We start from the raw sequence: 20,099 nt of genomic DNA, 5'->3' as shown, positions 1-20,099 counted from the left end.
CACCTCGCAAGAAGTAAAACTGAACCTATGGGTCCAAAAGACTGGTAGGTGGTATGGTGGAGAGAACGTGTACCGCCCCCGCATGTACCACAGAGGGAGAGTACTGCTGAGACCATCGCCAGCCAGACATGTGTGAGAGCATTGAAAGGACGCCCATGCACAACCAGAAGGACGCTTACACGTGGCCAGAGGGTGCCTGTAGTACCATAACATAAGAGCACCAAGAAGCAAGACAGCAGTAACAGTTGAGATGCGCACAATGGCAAGAAGGCAACAGGCCACAAACACCAGAGAAGATCTGGTGATGTAAGAGGACAGGGCCAAGACCAAGGCAGGAAAGCCCGCACAAGCCATTAGGAAGATCATGGCGCAGAAACAGCATCAAGAGGATGCCGAAACCCGCCAAACCCAGGGACTAGGGTACGCTCAAAAGTACCCGCATTTATACAGAAAGTGGAACTAGTCCAGGCTATAAGCAGCGTCTGCCTCTGGTCCGGAAGGGAGAACAGTCCCCTTGAAGGACAATTAGAAGTAAAAGACGAGCCTAACCAGGGAGTACTCAGGACCAACTCACGGGTCCTAGACGCCAGGAAGAGCCGAGTTCAAGAAGAACCGGCTCCACGAGTCCGCCACAGTAAGAATGCCAACCAAACACCAAAGTTTGGTCTGCCCTGTTCCCATGATGCACTGGGCCAGGGACAGACTAATTTGCATATAGCCAGGTTCTGAACTGGGATGGTGCAGTGAGCTAAAAAACGGTGATGGATCAAGCCCTGATCTGTTGACTGGGTAGGAGTGTTCTGATTAACTCAGATACTCTGTCCATCACCACCCCCTTTTTGAAATTACAGTAAGAATGCCAGCAAAACGTAGAAATCTCTGCGCAGAAGCAGAGGGGATGTGGAGAAAACTGCTGAGAATAAGCTGAAAGGCTATAACAACGTACAAGAGAGAGGCCCACGGCAACGCCTTACTGGCGAAAACAACCATTAAGGGGCTGGCACCAAAAGACGGACCATGTGACAAAAAGCAGGATGCCAGGCCATGCGAGGTAGACACTACACAGCATAGACCTAGACCAGGAGTCGAAGCACTACAGACAATAGAGCGATGCGACCCTGCAGGACGCAGTAAATGGGTATTTGAGTCCTAGAGGGATACCCACAAAGAAAACTCCACAGGAGCTTACAAAGGCAAATGTAGACACCTGTCGCCAGCCAATACCCCACATAGGGCAAGGGTCAACCCGTGGCAAAAAGAGGGGTCCTCTTGGCAAAACAGACAGTCAGAGGACTGAAAACAAAAATAACCCAGCCATACGGCTATACGGACAATACAGAGACACCAACTTACCTCTGATAAAAACTGGGCCGTAAAGGAAGACCCTCAACCAGGAAGAAAAGTCAGTCAGTGGCACAGCAGAATTACGGTAGCCCTGACAGAAGCTTGGAGATCGCAGAGTCCGCGTGGGACCCCAAAAAGGTCTATTGCGTTACATGGCATGTCCTGGAAGCTCTCCCGAATATTATGAGGTAAGCGACTGTCACGCATCCAGGCATGGCGGAGCAAAGCCACCGACCGTGCAAGAGCACGGCCCATAGAGTCTGTGGTATCCAGGGAGGAGCGTATTGAAAAATGTGCCATCTCCTTGCCGTGAAGGACAAGACGGAGAAACTTCGGACGCAATTACTCCGGAAGGGAAGGAAGAAGGTTAGCCACGGAGTCCCAGAGGGCGGAGGACGCACGTGCAAACACGCATGTAATGTTTAAAGCGCGGAAGGCCGCGCTAGCAGAAGCAAAAATCTGTCTTCCACATGCATCCAGCCACCGGGATTCCCGGGTGGGAGGAAACAAAGGCAAAGTGGAGGAGTCTTGTAACCAAAAATCCACCTGAATTACCAGGCCGTGAGAAGAAAAGGGGAGGGACAGGCAAAGTGGATCCCCCGGGGCAGGACGGTTCCTACCAGCAATGGCCCGATCAACCGGGGCTCTGGAATAGGGCCGTGCCTATGTGCCACACAGGATTTCTAATAAAGCACCCCCAAGGGGTAGCAAGGACTCCACGGTAATGGGCTCGAGATGAAGCAGATCCATCAAGTTATCGGGAATGAGGGAAAGCCAAGGATAGCAGCTGCCCTCTTGATAGTCCGCGCATAGGCGGCCCCTAGCTCAGTAGTCACCCTTGGAGGGGACAAGAGGCCATCTGCAGGAGATGTTTGGAGACTAATCCTCCCAGTTGCCATAAAGAGCGGGGCTGGTGAACGACCTGAAGGCCATGACACACTAGGGACCTGCACCAGTGGCCCCGACCAGGAGAAGCAGCAGCTTCCGTAAGGGCTGCAGCAGATACCAGTGTCGCCTGACACCGCTGAGGAGTCAGAAGCAAGGAATCCGGAGGGAGGTCAACCTCAGGCACGGACGCCGGTGTCGATGAATGTATGGACACCGGTGGCGATGGATGCGGCGACAGCGGCGTTGGTGGGCATCGTGTCAACTGGACGTCGACGGCCTCCACTGGGGACGCTACCTCGATGTCGACCAGCGTTGGATCATGCGTTGCCCCAGATGTGGGATCAGGCTTGGAGCCGGGTGTGGGTTTGGACGTCAAGCCCAGCTTCGGGACCGACGTGGAGCCCAGGTGCGAGCCCAGCGTCACCGACGACGCTTCCGACGTCCGTGCAGGAAGCCGCACCAGCCATGCGTTGACTGGCGGTGTGTGCTAGAGCAACCAGGACGTTCTGGGCCACAGCCCAACGTCGTCGCCTCAGCGCCGGAGTCGGTGCACACAGCCCTAGTCGGGGAAGGATCCACCGACGAGGTCCTGACCTGAGTACCCTTCGCCTCTGTGGGGCCCAAAGGCACGCCAGGGAGAGAGGGGGACTCGAAGTAGACCTGAAGAGCCAGGAAGTAGGCCTCCATTTGGGCGCGCGTCTCTCCAACTCCTGGAAAAGGAGGGTATGGAGGAGGTGACCTCCGGGCGCCCTTAGCTGACCCCTTACAAGAGGAATGGACGCCAGTGGCACGCCTACGGGAGGTGGACCACAGTGGACGCTTGTGGCCCCGCTTACCTTTTTTAGGGCGTCAGTCGCGGGAGCGGCCTCGGGAACAAGCCCACTCCTTCCCTCGGCCAACAGCTTCATACGGCGTTCCCTTAGGGACTTCGGCTTCATCTGTTGAGAGACGCCATAGTCTTTGGAATCGTAGTGCACACCAAGGCACCACATGCAAATAAGGTGTGTGTCAGTGCCAGACATCTAACGCACACAGGCCTCACAGGCTTGGAACCTGGAGAGCACTGCACACTGTTCCGGTACGACACCAACGGTGCCGAGAAGGCCCAAAACTAGGCCAGGAATTGCTGGTTTCCAGGATCCGCATTGAGACATCACGTCCATGGAACATAAACAAACCAAGGAAAGGGTGGGATGTAAAGGAGCCTGTAACTGGTAGAAATGGTGAAAATGGATGCAGGGAGAAGGACATGCACAGGACTATTAAGGACTCCAAGGCAACATCTATGGAGTATGCCAAGTGCCTTTTGCTAAATGCCCGTTCTGTAGTCAAGCATAAACAAGATCTAATCTTTGTGACCAAAACTCGACAGACATCACATCAGCGCCAGCCTGGAACATTGCTTTACCAGCAGGTTATGCCTTTTTCTCTCAGGATAGAGTGAAAGACAAAGGGGGGGCATAACGATTATTTATTGCGATCATTTTAAAGTACTTGTGGATACGATCTCTGCTCTGCCTGCAGAAGCATTACACTTCTGTATAAAGTTAAATAACCTCCAGACATTTCAGGGGATACCAATTTAACATACACCTGGCACTCCAGCAGCTTTTTCCCAAGCCCACTTGACGCTTTTGGAGTCATACACTGACTCTCACGTCCTCACAATTCCTGGGGACTTCAATTACCATCTAGAATCTAAAAACAACAGATACTACTAGGCTGCTAGACAATCTCAAGGCTTTCAGCCTAAACCAACTGACAACCGAACTCACTCACCAGGCAGGACACACATTTGGTGGGATTTTTACAAGCAACCCGGACATTGCCTTGACTAACCTGTTAGCCCTGCCATGGACTGACCATAATGCTATATATTTCAACCTTAAAGTCACGCAGGTGCATCTTCGTGCACAGGCTAAACCATCAAAGGTATTAATCAGGCGTTGGGACAAACTCAAGGGCGGAGACTTTGAGTCAGCCCTCGACCATTTCCCCACTATCCCGGAAACAGAAAATAACGTGGCAGCCCTGCAGTTTAATGACTGGCTATTGTCGGCAGCTGATTGGGTGGCACCCAAGAAACTAGTGACGGTCAAAAGAGTCAAGATATTGTCACCTTGGTATACCCCAGAGCTCAAATGCTTAAAGATCAGCTGCAGAAGAGCAGAGCGCCTCTGGAGACAAGATTACGATGATCAAAAGAAATCTCTATACAACCTTACTATCTTACAATATAAGGAGGCAATAACTGCCGCAAAAAACTGTCGACAATGAAGAGTTAAAAATAAAAAATACACAGAAGACAGAGGTGATGGAGTTTGGGCCGGGCCAGACCCTGTGGAACCGGTCCCAGAATGTCCCCGCCCAGTAGAGAAGGTCAGGAACTTAGGCATCATCTTTGATGATAAACTGAATTTTGGTTCCCAGGTAAATAGCCTTACCTCATCGTGTTTTTTTTTCTAAAAACCTTGAGAAAAATCTTTCCATACATCTCTCAAGAGCTACAAAAGACGGTGATGGTAGCTCTTTTTCTATTCAAACTGGATTATTGTAATGCTCTATTTCTGGGAATCGACCAATTGCAAAAACTGCAATCCCTACACAATGCTGCAGCGAGACTTCTCCTGGGCATACCCAGAGGACAGCCAGCCTCTGCTGGAATTAAATCACTTCATTGGCTCCCCATTAAACAGCGCATAGAATTAAAATCCCTAAGCCTTGTGCATAAGGCAATTCATGGTGGCGGTGCGGAGGACATTCAAAAACTATTTTCACCTTACATTCCCCCACGTCTTCTCAGATCGGCCAGTCTAGGTCTCATTAAAACTACAAAGATAAGACGGGTGAGATGGGGGGGGGGGGGGGGGGGGGGGTGCAATAACACACTGTGCGCAAGCTTTGGAATAAAGTGCCACTTCCTATGAAGCTTCAATCCAACCTCCAGCTTTTCAGGAAGAGTCTGAAAACCTGGCTGTTTACAGCCGCATAGGCCTCAATTGTAGTGCACCTTTCCTGTTGACACGCCCCAGCGCAGAGACGCCACGGCAATCGAGCGCTATATAAGCACACAAACATAAACATGGATGACGTCAAAGCAGAGCAGTACGGCACCGCCACCCCCGGCGAGCAGAGGTGCTGCTTGACAAGATTTTCCAGATCCAGTCTGACGCCTGGGGATATTCTAAGTTAAGGAATCTGCGGCTAGACGTCTCTATCAGATATAAAAGTCCCAACAAACAAGATAGCTGGTAAGATGCTGACTTCAGAGAATTCTTCAAGAGAGTTTGCAAACAAATTAAAAGGAAATGGAGAACCACCTGGGGAACCACCACAAGAAATACCTAAAAGGCCACAATTTGACCCTCTCGCTGTCAAGTAAGAGACCCAGAAAAAGGCCTTGAACAAGATAATCTACTCCAGCTCCAGCAAGTGCAAGGAACTTTTTGCCATCATAAAGGAATTCACCAAGCTAACATCAGCCCTACACAACTCAGCAACAACCTATCAGATTTCTTCCATGAAAAAATCATCAAGAACTACAGCATCTCCGAACTCCCACTCTCCCTCTATTGAGTCCCAGCTGATTGACCTCCTCTGCCTGCTAACCTCATCCACCAAAGACTACCAACTGACAACATGGAACACTCTATCCATCGAGGACAATGCAGCAGTAAGGAAGACCGTCCACTCAGAGGCTTCCACAAACTCCTGCTCACACCATACCTACAACCTGGGAAGAGAGACGATCAGAACTCCACTCAATACAATCAACACCTCCTTCAAAACAGCAACCTTCCCAGATAGCTGGAAAATGCCAAAATGACTGACCTCCTCAAAAAACCCTCAGCCAACCCCTAAGTACTCAGCAACTACTGACCCATCTCGCTGCTCCTCTTGCCCATCAAAGTAATTGAAAAGTCCATCAACATACAACTCTTGGACCACCTAGAACACCACTAACTCCGGGGCGACTCCCAATCAGGATTCCGAAACAACCACAGCACCTAACCGTTGCTTTCATCATCCTTGACCTTTCTGCCACTTTCGGCACTGTCACTCACCACACACTCATCACCTGACTACACACAGCAGGAATACAAGGAGCAGCACTTAAATGGATAGCTTCATTCCTCTCTGGAAAAACACAACTTATCAGGCTCTCACTGTTCACATCAGAACCCAAGGACCTCATATGCAGAGTCCCACAGGAATGATCACTCAGCCACACAATTTTCAACATATAGATGACTCCTCTGGCAAACATCATCAGATCCCACAATATCAACATCATCTCCTACGTCAAAAACACCCAGCTCATTTCACTCTCAGATGACACCGTCCCTACCCAGGCAAACTTTAAATAATGCATGAACAATGTGCCAATTGGTTGAAAGAAAACAGCCCAATCTCAACACCGACAAAATTGAAGCGCAGATCTTCATGAACAAAAGCTCATATTGGGACTCCAACTGGTGGGCTGCTGGTCTTAAACCCACACCCACCCCAAAAGACCATGCAGGGAACCTAGGCCTCATCCTGGACACCAACCTCACCATCTAGTCCCAGGTGAACGCAGTCACCTCTTCACGCTTCCACATGCTTTGCATGATATATAAAATATTCATGTGGCTCCAATGGACACCAGATATACCATCACGGAGACCCTAATCACAAACAGATTGGACTATTGCAACGTACACTATGACAGCATCCCAACCCAACTACTGCACAAACTTCAAACCATCCAAAATGCGGCCACCCAACTCTTCCTCAACCTTCTGCACCAAACCCACACTACGCTTCCCAGAGAGTTTCACTACCTCCCCATCCAAAAGTGCTGCAAATTCAAACTTTCACATGCATAAAAGTCACTAAACCTCAATCACCGGCTTCACTTCCACCAGACAACTTCACTTAGCATCACTTTAACTTATGAACACACCCTGCTTCCACAGAAACAGAACTGGAGGTTGAGCATTCTCCTAACCAGCCATCAAAGCCTGGAATGACGTCCGCCAACACCCCAGGGTCTCCTCCTCATTTCTTTAATTTCTGCAAGAAGCTGAAGACCTGCCTTTTCAATTAGTCTTCTTGCAGGATCATTGAGACAGCCTATACTCAGGTCCAGCCTCATCACTTGCCCACACTCATCTACTCGGGGCCTGGATACTGCAGTGCTCTACAAATCCACATTACATTGCCAAAGTCCGTGCACATCATATTTCCTCATGCACTCCACAACTCAACAAGTAGGCGTAAGTAGGAAGGTAGGTTCCTTTTGGCATTGTTACCCCCACTCTTTGCCTGGTGTTATGCTTTTTCTGACTAGTCTGACTGAGATCATGCTAATCAGGACCCCAGTCACTGTGCTTTCTCCCTAAACTTGACTTGGTAAGTACTTTGGAACCTTCCTACTTGGCTACTGGTGTATCCTTTTAAGTTTACCCAGGTAATAGGTACACCAGAGGTCTCATATGGGCTGCAGCAAGTATTATGCCATCAATGAGACACCACTCAAACTGTCACTACAGGCCTGCCATTGCAGCCTGAGTGAGCTGGAGCTAGCACCACTCACCACAGATATAAGTTTCTTTATATCTGAGGTAACTGCACTTAATACCTATAAGTCACCCCTAAGGTAGGCCTTTCAATCCTAAAGGCAGGGTGCTTGGTTGTAAGTGGGAGGGTGCCCTGCATGAGCAGGACACCCCTTACATACCTGGGAGTCAATTCTTCTGGCTTTACAAATGCGGGCATCCATTTTAGACATATAGTGTACATCAAGTAAATTACGAGATGTCAAACTAGATATTGGCTGCACCGAAACTGGTCATGTTTGGTTTCAAACATGTTGGAATCCTACCACAACGTTGATTCTAGTGTTGGATGTAGGGTCCCACGTACTGGGGGGCTCCCTTAAGGAGACCCCTGTATTCCATGTCCCAGCCTTTTAGGGTCTAACAGTACACTAGTACAGCTGCCGACCACAGACACCCTTCTGCCCTCCTACTGCTAAGCCAGGCTTGAGCAGGGGAAGGCAGAACAATAGGTTTCCTGTCACAGGGAGGTGTAACCACCTCCAAGACAGGACTTAGTGTATTCGGCCGGGTGGGGGTGCTTGACAGCCACACCAGACTGCTTTGAAGGGCACATTCGGTGCCCTCCCTGCATACTCAAGTTGGAACCAGTTAAGGGAGCAGTCGGATACCGCTCTGGCACGACACTGGACAACGGACATGGGAGTATCCTCCCGTCTGTTCAGCCCTTTCCCTGGGAGGGCTCCCTGAATCATCCTAACCATTTCTTTAGCGTACTTAAGGGCGTACCTGTGGGCGGCTCTTCAGATTCATTGTGGGACAAAACTCAGACCCGAAACAACTTCATCTTCAACTGTCTGGGCACGTTGGACATCGCTTTGGGAACCAAGACTGCATCTGGAAGACTCCTGTTGCTCCTGGTCTCGTCATCCTGCCAGTCTTCTCTGTCTGTGCCTGTGCTCCATACAGGTTCTTCTCCAGACCTGTGGGCATTCAAGACACCCGAAGGAATCTCCCTTGGAGTGAAGGAGTCACTCCCCTGCATCTGCAGGCACTGCAACAAAGCTTACTGGTCTGCTGCTCCTGACATCCTACTGACTTAGAGAGGATCAGAAACACAGGTGGTGGTTCTGCAACTCCCTAGAGGCTTGCACTATTTTCTGTTTTAAGCCAGTATACCTCATTGGAAGCGCTGGAGCAGCACCCCTGTACACTGCGTTGACTTGCTGTCGCCAAGTCTTGTTGACTCTTCTCCAGAGATCTTCGGGCGCAAAGAAGCTCCAGCTTCTCCTGTTACTAAGATCTTCTTCCTCACCACATCCTCTGCATCATGCAACTGCATTCTTGGTGGGCGGCTCGAGATCCTGTTGCGACTCCTGTGCCTTCAACCTATGGGTCTTCTTGAGGGTCTTCTTTGGCTCCAGTGTGTACCCCTGCTTGCTCGGGCCTGCTCAAACTCTCCTGCACCTAGTGAGTCCCTTGGGCCTTGCTGGTCCCAACACAGCACCTTCTTTGCTTTCATCGTCTGTTGCTGCTGCCAAGGATTGTTGGGGCTCCCGCCGGACACCTACCCCCTGGCTCTCGACCTTTGATGTGTGACAGCTCGTGAACAGCTCATGGTCTTCCACAGCATCCCCTCGTACCCAGAGCTGCAGCGACAAGGTCACAGTCAACTCTCCTGCATCTTCGTTCATCAGTGGTCATTGGTCTTCCGTGCCTCCTGGTCACTCACGAGTAGCATAGACTTTGTCCGCTCTGCTTGAAGGTACTCCTCTTCAAGAATCCACCCTTGGATTCCACTGGACTCTTTCACCTTCTTCGCCAGCAGCATCTTCACTGAAGTCCTCTATTGTGGTCTACGGCAGTTTCCGACATCACTTGACACCTATGCACCCAGCTTCCCTGGTGCAGGTATCATGGTTCCTGGGGTATTCACGGGTGGGGTGACTCTCCAACCTTCCTTCTTCTACGAGGTTTCTTCAGGGTCCTCTGGGAAGGGTCCTTCTTCTTGAAAACTGCAACCGCAACTTCCCCATTGACTTGTACCCAAGCACGCATTAGTGTTTACACTCAGCTAACTGCCTCTGTGGGGTTCCTGGGTACTTACCTTGAGTGGTTCCTTGGGTCTCCAGTTTTTTGAAGTCTTATGGGACCAGTCTAGACTTTGGTCGCGGTTCGCATTCTACTTTATTAGTATATGGTGTGGTCTCCCCCTGGAGACCATGTCAATTTGTGTTTCTTACCTGTTCTATTGTTGAAATGTTTTGTGTATTGTGATTATATCTCCGGATAGCAGTTATCTCAATGTGTTAGTGAGTATTAATAATAAATACATATTTTTATATCTAGACTATGTGGTTCTTTTTCACTTAACCTACACTATATGATTAGTACTAGCAAAAAAAATTGCTTTGCACTCCTTCTGGACTAACCCTGAAGGCTGCCCTCCACAGCTAGCACTTTTTGAGCTTTCTATGGTAGTCTAAGACTTATAAAATCACTTTAGTGTTGTCTGGATTATTGCTGGGTGCTTCACTTAAATAAATATGCAGCATACACCAAGCCAGGCTCCAACAGTGCCCGTTAACAATGGTGCACCATGCCTGTGGTTGACTGAATGATGATCCACTGTAAAGAGGATTTGCACATCCATCAAGGGACATCCTGGAAAACAGAGCCACATGAGCCGACTTCAGACGCTGGAACCACTGTCTCTTGAGGCATCCCTGAAGGGTTAAAATCTACCTACTGTGGTACCATACTGACCAGATCCACAAAGCATTCAAACTGAACAGGGAAAAAACCTGCAAGTCCAGGATCCAATTCATAACCTGAAATAATCAAAAACGTTTAGGAAAGGGTTGGGCTCAGCAGTTGCACTTTCTTTTCATGCCTAGATTCCCAGAATAATGGGCAACTCCTTTCTGTAGTCACTAGTGCCTACAGTCAGTGGATTCCACATCAACCATCACGGGTCTACACAAAGCGATACCAACACAAGGAAAACATCCAAAAGCAAATAACCTCCATGACACAGCAGATATTGTGTGGCAAAATTAGAGGAATGACTAGGCACTACACCACAGAAGATTGAGTAGAGGTGGAGTAAAGAACAAGTTATTTACCTTCGGCAACGATATATCTGTAAGAGACATAGATTAGTTATAGATTCCTTACCTTAGAATTGGCCCCAGACATCAGACTGGATCTGGAGAATTTTTCGTCAGCAGTAACCCGTGTTCATCGTTGGCGTCATGGTTGCCGGGATGACGTTGCGGTAGCTACTTAGACGCTGCCCTTGCACGCAGTTTTCTTTTTCTGCGCCAGCGAGTGCAGATCAGGAGAGAGCGGTACCTCCAGTCACTTTTTGACTGACTTTTTTTATTGACTTTTATCAATATCGTTTTTGAGTCTGTCAACTCCTGATGCACAAGGGATGCCCAATTTCAATTCTTGCGGTTCCTACCGACGATTGATGTCGATGATGTATCCGCACCGCGTGTGCCTGACTGCCGGACCATGAACCCAAAATCTTTGTGGGAGCGGTCCTGAAAACTTCTCAAAGGCCTAGCAGTATGCTTCCACGCCGTTCGAGGTCCTGGCCGCGTGGGAGGTTGAGGGTCCTGTCGCAGAGCCACCACTACCAGTTCTCTTCAAAGTCTTTGCACTCCTCAGGTAAGTCGAAGCACAAGAAGTAGTCGAAGAAGCATCGCCGCTCTTCGACTTCTCCCAGTCTGTCGGGAGACAAAGGATGCGGGTGGTGCCCTTCCCGCGGCTCCGCGTGCTGAGCCCGCTGGGTCGACTTAGAGTTTCCCTCCCTTCCCAGTACCCGGAGCGCCCCTACCCAGCTTCTGAGTTTTTACGAAGCTATGCATGCCATCTTTGAGCAGCCCAACTCCGCCAGCTGGCCTTTGGTCCCGCGTATTCGGCTGGGGGCCTTTGACGCCAGCGGCTTTGGCCCCGGCACCGCAGGGCCACCTTGGATCCAGGCCTGGATCCGGATCGGCGCCAGTCTACCTCATAACACCTCCACTGGCGTTGATTCAAAAGGCACCGCACCCGCTGCAGACGCCTGTTGTGTCAGCAGCAGGCTTGGACCCTGGCCCCCATTCCGTCGTGGGCACAGAGTCAGACCGGCATCGACCAACGCCGGATCCGGGGCCGATGGGTACTTTTAGGCCAGATTGACAACCAGAGAAGGGTGAGGAGGACTGGGAGGGGTCTGTAGATCCTTTAACTGACCAGTTAGAGTATGATCCAGACTGGAGAGAGGAGTTGTGGGATGCCAGTGGTCTGGACACCTTGGCATGTTGTCTCCTCATACCGTGGGTACGGAGGAGGGGGTTTCTTACGCAGTGGTGTTGCATAGGGTGCCCGAGGCTCTCAACCTCGAGCTACCTACGGTGGCGGCCAGGACTAACCTCCTGACAAAGGTGCTTCAACCGGCAGCGAGCACTTCGGACCCTTGCAGTTGTATATTGAAGCCCTCACTGACATCCTTTTGGGCACCTGGTCCAGGCCTAACAAAGAGGCTCCTGCGGATAGGATGATTACCCAACGCTACCGCCCGGCCCTGGGCGAATCCACTTTCCTCTCCCAACACCCCACCCCTGAGAGCTTGGTGGTCCAAGCATCCACATCCAAAGACACATTCCCTAACGCACCACCTGATAGAAAATCCAAGAAGCTCGACCATCTTGGGAAGAAGCGACCACAACACCAACGGCGAACGCGGGGATGACCAATGCCACCTTTCTTTTTTGTTTTGTGGTTTTTATTTTTACTTTTTCCGGCAGTTTACAAAATCAATTGTTACATCTTCAAATAACGACTAGTAAATGCTTAAGTTTAGGACATGTAGAAAACATGTGTACTGCCTCTGCGCTATATTCTGTACAGCGCCGGCAGTTAGCACCAAGACCGGTTGCCCATTTAGTGACCCTACTGGGAGTTATATATAAGAAAAAAACAGTTTTGTAAAATTGCGCTTGCAATTTAGGAGATAGAAGATATGTTTGCACTAGGCCCAAAGCATAACAAAAAGCATTGGGTGGTGTGTTCAACTTAAGCTGTCATTTGGCTTCAGTTTTGCTCATGTCATCTGGCCGCTATTCATTCAAGGTATAATAGATATTTCCTATCCTTGGTAAGTTAGGGCTGAGTAGTTTATCAATAAGGCCAACCGCTGTGAACCCCGCAAACCCCCCTGTTTTATGTATTAGATAGCTCGTGATAGCCTGATATTGGAAGATCTGTTTTTTGCCCAACTTATAACAAGTTTGCAGGTCTTGAAATGACCGGATACGGCCAGTGTTAAACAGGTCCCCTAATCTGTGAATACCTGCTGCATACCATTGATGAAAATATCCATTTTTAAATATCAGCGGCAGGTTATCGTTATATCTAATAGGGGTGTAACAGTTTAGCTTGGATATTCCAAATACCTTGCGAGCATTACAGTAGACCCGGTAAGCACTGATCATAGTCTTAAATCGAACTCGCTTGTAGTAGCTGAACTCCAGTTGACGCCAGAGACAGCCCTTACATTTTCCCCCAGAAGTAGAAGGTAAGGAGAAGGCAATCCCAATGAGCTTAAGACACAATCCTCGTATAATAGTTCACAGCAGTGTTGTAGAGCAGCAGACTAGTAGTATAATTTTAAATTGGGAAGAGCCCAGCCTCCCCTTTCCCTAGGTTGTAGTGTAGCTCCTATTTTCCCAATAGGCTCTGCGCATTGGAATAGTACCTACAGCAGTAAAGGCCTAGGCCAGACGTTAACTAGGTCTACTACTGTCGATACTAGACTTAATTTTTGGGTTTGCCAGCTAAGCTCAGAGTTCGCTAGAAACTTTCTCGAATGTTCAAGGAAGGAATTAACTCCCCTGATTAGACAAGAAGGGATTTAGTTTCTGACAACCATAGAACATGACAACTTTGCTCTCCCCTAATCAAGAGTCAATCTCGAGAGTCGTGTGAGCACAAGGCAATTATTTTACTCAGTCAGTACGTGCATTCTTAGTCTCATCAGAATGTAGAGAAAAGGAAGAGACAGGCGTGTTCAATAAAAAGGTGTTATTTATTGATCAGTCTCTTTTCTCATACATGAGAAATGGATCGATATTATTGCAATACTTATAGTTAAGTAAAGTGCATACATTAAAAGCAATAGTATAAAATAATACTGTAAAAACATTGATATGGTTTCTGAGCCATATGATGTTTAAAATGATTAAAATATATTTACATACACATATACATTTGACTAAACGTACTCAACTGGTGTTTCTAAATACGCCTACCCCGTGTACCTGACCTAAGTCTAATCCGTGGGCGGGAATAGAAAGTTACAGTTTAAGTTAAGTTTGTTTTTGCCAAGTGAATAACTAAAGAATTCTCTGTGAGGGGTTATTCAGTTCTGTACCTGGAATTTAGGATGGATGAGGAATAGTATCTCTTTCTCTGCTCTCGATATTCCAGGCTGCCTGCGAGGGCTGCCCGAAAGCGCCAGTGCTGGGTCTCTCGGCTTGAGATAGCAGCGCGTCTCTCAGCGCGTCAGGAAGGCGGGGCTGCTGCCAGCGGGGTCTGCTTCTGCTCTCGGCTTCGGCAAGTATGGCTGCTCCGTCTTGTCACCACGCGTGTGTTTGCATAGGGCAAGGTCGGCAATATTTATACCTTAAAGGTGCCGAGATTGACGTAAGGATGGACATAGATACGTCAATAAAGATGTCATACGACTTGCTCGTTAGCACATTCTTTACTAAAGTTCTCTGTGAAATCAAAACAATGGCCGCACGGATTATCCAGGTTGTCATAGGTTTGATTTGTTATGAGAACGTCGTATGCCTTATCAGGGGCTGGAGGAATGTCGCTTGTCTAATTAGATCTCAAGCGTTATGACCTAATCAGATAACACGTTCCTGTGCCGTAGTGTGACTGCGTCAGATAACGGTATCTGCATCATGGGGGTTTTCTTGCCTCATGGGCTGACTGTTAGTTAACTTGATAGTTAGTTTAACCAGAATAGGGTCAGGAATAGGGGGACTGATTCAGAACCTATAGAAATACACGACACCCACTCCACGCTAACTATGGTCATATCTACTAATCTATGCATAGTATAACATAGTACAACATACTATAGAGTATAGTGTATACCTTACCACCCCAAAATACATAAATGCATTTCGAAATTTTCAAATATACTGAAAAATTGCAGTCATATATATTGTATGCACTTAAGCTATGAATTAAATGCAAAAGTAAACACGCATTTTTATGCATTATTGCTTATTGGTATATGAGAAATACACATGAAATGGCTCTTAATATGGCTATACAGAAAGGAAGTTTGAGACCATTTCATCACATAATAAAATATTTGTGAACATCCCAGCGAGCAGCTAAGGTCTATAAAGTATCTAAAAATAGAAATTTTAGTTCTCTAGGAATAGTTTCTTACTTTAAGCAGAAGATCAGTGTCCCGGGGAAAAAATATGTAGAAAAATATTTTAAGGGGCTTGCTGAAAAATATTGCTATTCGTGAGCTGGAGTGAAATTGTTCATGTGACTTTATTTTTAAAGTTGAAGGCCGAATTCAGGGAACGCCGTGTGCGAGTTTACTCAAAAGTCTCTATTTCTGTTCTGGAGAGAACATCATATCATTCAGGCTTTCGAAAAAACTGTCAACAGCTTCATGGGAAAGTTCCACTAAGTCGGAAATAGGGGTAACCATGCATTCGTGCGCATGATTGTCTCCATTGACATTCTGAATCGCATTGCTGACAGAAGGTCGTACCTGTTCGATGCTGCTTTCATCTTGAACTTCACTACTCTTCAATCGCAGTGGTGAAGATTCCAGGAATGCCGTCATCAGGATTGGCAGCCTTTGAGGGCAGCACAAAGCGTGAACCTTGGTAGGAACCAACAGTGTATCTGCATCCACTGGCGCATCCGATTGTAGCGTCAGACAGGTGTCTAACACGCATTCTTCTCCGCATAGCAGACACCTTAGTACAGGTAAAACACACCTTTGCCACATTGGTCGAAATGATAGAAACCAAGTCATGTTCAGGTCTCTAAGCCGGGAGAGTCCCAGGATTTTTGATATCCGGTCCCGGTATCCAATGGCTAGGATCGTATCTTCCATTGTCGCGAGAGTTTGATCTGTGACATGGGTTGCCATAACGAAAAATAAGGACTAGGAATAGGATTCCGGCAATTAGTCCTAGGATCAGGGGAAGTCCGCCAAAAATCGAATGGACGAAATCTGGAAAAATACCCAGTATGGCTTTGAATGGTGTTAATGCCATCGAAAATACTGTCTTAAATACCTTTGAGACCCCAGTGGTATCAGAAATATTTAAGATTTCGCTTAGGATTTCCGCGAAATGTACGGGGGAATTAGTTGATAATAATGTATGTATCTCTGCAGTCGTCCTTGCGACTTGTAGATCATACGTTTCTTTTGATGACGTGAGCCTTGTAGGCGTCTGAAGAAGCACTGTTTTCATTCTGCTTAAAGCATCTATTCGAATAGAAGTAATTTTCAAACTGGGCCATGCCCTTGCCTCCCTGTCTGGAAAGGAGCTGGGGAATAAAGAACGTCCACAGCACTTGACCTTCGCCGTTGTAGTTACTAGATAAGGAGTCCCGGGCATAAGACTGCAACATCTGCGGTCTACAATAAGAATGTAACTCCCATTATAGAGTCTTTGAAAGAATGGTTCTATTTCAGTTGCAGGTGCGCCTTGCTGGTGACATGAAAGGTTGTATGAATTCCCTTCACAGGCTCCATGCAAACTAATTCCGTTACACAGAAGCGTGCCGCTTAGTGACATAGCACAATTGTTGCCACTAAGAAACACTTTCTGTCCTTTATTACTGACACATGCATGTGAATAGGGCAGGTTCCAAGTTGTTTTAAGGTACCCCTTTCCCAATTTCTCGTACATGCCAGCCTGTATATATTTTTGGCAGTATTGAAACCTGAAGGTTGAGATTGGAATATTTATGATTCCGTGGATTATCCATTCACTGACAGGTCGTTCTGACATTGTCATTGGTAATCTTTCTAGTTTTTCAATGCTCAAGATTGTATAATCAGCACCCTTTTGCGCCATACCGATTTGTCTATCAGTAAGGTTAAAGATTTGGAATAGTGACGTTGTGTTGATTAAACGCCAAGGCACATAGCCTGAACGCAGATTTTGTAACGTCCAGCCAAGCTGTACAATGGAACGCAATTGTGACTGACCATGTTGTAATAACAGTAAGTCTTGCGATAATATATCGATTGCTGAAGACACAATGCTGTCCAATGAAAAAATTCTGGAGGACAGAGTCATTAACCCATTGTCCACTACAGAAAGTGATTTTTCCAAATTGATACGGTCAATTTCCCGTATTCTTTCTGCTGTCTCAATTTGAGTAACCTTCCAGGCCTCATTGTTTGCTGCATATACAGAGGCTGCTATGAAACGCTTTTGACGCTGTTTGCGTGGTCCCAGTATGAAATCACGCAAGTCAGCACCATCAGTAAGTAAAGTTAGGTGTTGCTTAATTTCAGGCAGTGTGGAAGTCTGTAGCCATTGAAGGCATAATTTGCCCACACTGTAGGTTGTTATTATCCCTGGGTGATGTCTTTGGGGATATCTAGGGTCTGGCCTGGTCATTTTGAAACCATGTGTTTTATTCAGGAATCTATCTTGACAGTAATTTGTATCTGTGGGCCAGATCAACCATTGTTTCCAATCAGGATGTGTTCTGTTTTGGTTTAATATATGGTTTACGTCTATCTCTTCATCTGTATCAGAGCTATTGCTAAACATTGTTGGCTTTGGAATAGACGGTTTAATTAAATCTTTGATTTTGGCTAAGCCAAGACAGGTGGTTTGTTGAACAGTGTCATTTAAAAATATCATTTGTTCTGGGATCATGCAGGCTCTAAACAAAGCTTCTAAACCCTGTACTTGCCATTCTTTTGTACCCCAAACACTTTTCAAATCAACATTTTTGTCCCAATAATCAAATCCAAATGTATTCATTTTTTCAAAGAATGAATCTGAATATATCAATTTTGTGTTGGTTATCATGGTTTTCATCCCTGTCTTGTTTGACAATTTAAAATAAAATGTTTCAGCATTACTTATGTTAAAACCTGAAAAATATGAATATTTGTCATATACGGTTCTAGAGCTTCCTTTTGGAGGTGTAGCACAATGTTCCCATTGATTATAACTTAAAACATTTCTAGGTTGTGCAGATTTATGTAAAAAATGGTTACCATAATGGTTATAGCAATACATACTATCATAATTTGTAGAACCTTGCAAATAATCATGTTTTGTAAATTTAGCAGACATTACTAAGTCAGACATCATGTTGTTAATACTTTCGAAGTCCCAATCATCAGCAAATGAGTTTGGTTTTGCAAAGTCACCCAAGGAGATCTTGATTTGGTGTGGATATTTCAGGATCTCGACCGGACCATAAATTTCATAGTCAGTGTTGTCCCAGGCTACCCCACCAGGTATAGGAGTGGCTGTGAAGTTGGCTGAAGAAAGTTCTGAAGAAAGTTCTCTTTTCTCGACGTGTGAAGATGTGTGTGGTTTGAGGATCAAGTTGATGTTCTGACTTGCTGTGTCCATTTTAGCATATTTTCCCTCAATGAAGCGTCCCAAAGTAAATACCATGATGAGCCAAAGTATGAGGATAAATGCGCCAAAACCCACCCAAAATTCAATCCATGGAGAAACCAGATATGTTTCTTTCAGATGTTTCAAAAGTTCCTTCCCTTTGTCTTTAAAGGATTTTGATGATGGCTGTGTCTTTGATTCACTCAGGCTTTCAGAGGAATCATCGAAGTTGATGAAGTAACCGGATGCAGTTCTGTCAATTGTTCCAATTGGTTCAGGATTTCTGTTTTTTGCATTTTCACTTGGTACTTCAGTATAGATCGGTGTGTCTCTGCTAAATGTCTTTATTTGGGTTTTCAGAGGTCTGAGTTCTATTGCATTGTTGCATAGTCCTTCTTGTTCTTCTGCAGGCGTTTCGAATGTGATGAGCCTTTTTGTTAGGACCTCTGTACTGGTAGCAAACCTTGGTGTTCTGCTACTTATTGGGAGTCCACTTGGCCTACTGTTTGTTATCGGCCACATGTTGTGGTTTTACCAGGTCGATGGATACAACTCGGTTCTCCTTTTTTCCAGCAAGTGGCGGTAGTACAACTGATCTTGTCCCGTTGACAGACAAGACAGGAACTGCTTTTCTGTAAGAAGGCCCAAATTCCTTCTTTACCGCGATCTTCTCCCTGACTAGATCCCCGACTTTTGGAATCCAGACAGGTCTTGCCGGGACAGGTGGTGATTCTTCAGTGGTTGTTGGCTGTTGTTTCAACTGTATGTTGCTCAGGTCTTTTCTTGTTTTGTTTAAGTCCTGCAAAATAGCCAAATGGTCTTTGACATCAAAGGTTTTTTCTATTACCACTGAAGTCTGACTATCAAGGTCAGAGATCAACATCCTAGTTCCGAATAATAATTCGTACGGACTGAATCCCTTCAGAGAATTTCTTGGCAAGTTATTTAGACTACGTTGGACACTTATTAGATGTTTGACCCACCCAGCTCCCGAACCTAATATCCTTTCTATTATAGATTGCTTTCTGCCTTGGTTTTTTCTTTACACCATCCCGTACCCTCAGGAAGGAAGTGAGAAGATTCCCGCTGGGCTGTGCTCATTTGGCCATGTTTCCCCCCCCAGGCTGGATTGCCTGAGTGAAAACAATGGTCGAACGTAGCATGCTCTTAGCGTATATGCCATTTAGACTCGCAAATCTTGTATAATAGTCCGGACGTCAGCCGAGTGCTGGTGATCTACATTATAAGTGGAAACTAGCCTGTATATGTTAATCGCAAGCCATTCTTTTTGCTGGTAATATTATCTGCCTTGATACGACGAGGTATTAAACTGCTTCTCTCCCCACTGCGATCTCTGTTGCAGTTTGGGCAGTTTTTTACAAACATGGTGTAGTGCAGGCTCATGCCTGGCCACCAGTACCGTGATTGTAATTCTTCCAGAGAATCTTTTAATTTAAGGTGTCTGAGACCCTCCCCCATGTGTGCGTCTGCGATTAACAAGTTTCTCCTGTCCATGTTTGGAATCACTCTATCCCCCACTCCAGGGATTCGAGCAAAAGGGACGGAGTTTGCATCGATTATGTATGTATAATTGAGTGGATAGTTGATCGGTAGTGCTGAGCAGTCGCCGTTTGATGACGTTTTCACCGCCAGCAATGTTTCACCGTCAATGTATTTTAATGTACGCTTTTTT

General features: G+C 46.8%; 1 protein-coding gene across 2 annotated transcripts in view; it reads right to left on the bottom strand.

The window, feature by feature from the left end:
- Window positions 1-20,099, bottom strand: part of TDRD1 (tudor domain containing 1) — a 2,637,228-nt gene that overhangs the window by 712,161 nt on the left and 1,904,968 nt on the right. The gene's annotated exons all lie outside the window — the stretch shown is intronic.

The sequence above is a fragment of the Lissotriton helveticus genome, chromosome 5_1, assembly GCF_964261635.1.
Source record: "Lissotriton helveticus chromosome 5_1, aLisHel1.1, whole genome shotgun sequence".
NCBI classification, from domain to species: domain Eukaryota; kingdom Metazoa; phylum Chordata; class Amphibia; order Caudata; family Salamandridae; genus Lissotriton; species Lissotriton helveticus.
Note: the sequence above shows the minus strand (reverse complement) of the source record. Positions and strands in the feature narration are given on the sequence as shown.